Source organism: Lupinus angustifolius, chromosome LG02, assembly GCF_001865875.1.
Source record: "Lupinus angustifolius cultivar Tanjil chromosome LG02, LupAngTanjil_v1.0, whole genome shotgun sequence".
Classification (NCBI taxonomy): domain Eukaryota; kingdom Viridiplantae; phylum Streptophyta; class Magnoliopsida; order Fabales; family Fabaceae; genus Lupinus; species Lupinus angustifolius.
In genome coordinates, this window is record NC_032010.1 from 4,453,465 (window position 1) to 4,454,287 (window position 823).

An 823-nucleotide genomic window follows, 5' to 3' on the forward strand; every position below is an offset into this window, starting at 1 on the left:
ATGAGGATGAGGATAGGATGAGGATGAGGATACGATGGGGATAAGGAGGAGGATGAGGATGAGGATAGGATGGGGATGTGGAAGATGATGAGGAAGAGGATTTGATGAGGACGAGAACGAGGATAAAGATAGGATGAGGACGAGAATGAGAATGAGGATAGGATGAGGACGATAATGAGGATGAGGATAGGATGAGGATAGGATGTGGATTAGGACGAGGATGAGGTAAGGATGAGGACGATAATGAGGATGAGGTTAGGATGACGGTAGGATGAGGAGTAGAATGAGGATGAGGATGAGGATGAGCATGAGGATAGGAGGAGGATGAGAATGAGGATAGGATGAGGATGAGGATGAGGATGAGGATGAGGACGAGGATGAGGATGGGGAAGAGGATGAGGATGAGGACGAGGATGAGGATGGGGAAGAGGATGAGGATGAGGACGAGGATGAGGATGGGGAAGAGGATGAGGATGAGGACGAGGATGAGGATGGGGAAGAGGATGAGGATGAGGACGAGGATGAGGATGGGGAAGAGGATGAGGATGAGGACGAGGATGAGGATGGGGAAGAGGATGAGGATGAGGACGAGGATGAGGATGGGGAAGAGGATGAGGATGAGGACGAGGATGAGGACGGGGATGAGGACGAGAATGGGGATGAGGATGAGGATAGAATGAGGATAGGATGCGTATAAGGATGAGGACGAGGATGAGGATAGGATGAGGTTGAGAATGTGGAAGAGGATGAGGATGAGGAAGAGGACGATGACGAGGATAAGAGGAGGACGAGAATGAGGATGAGGATGATGTTAGGATGAGGA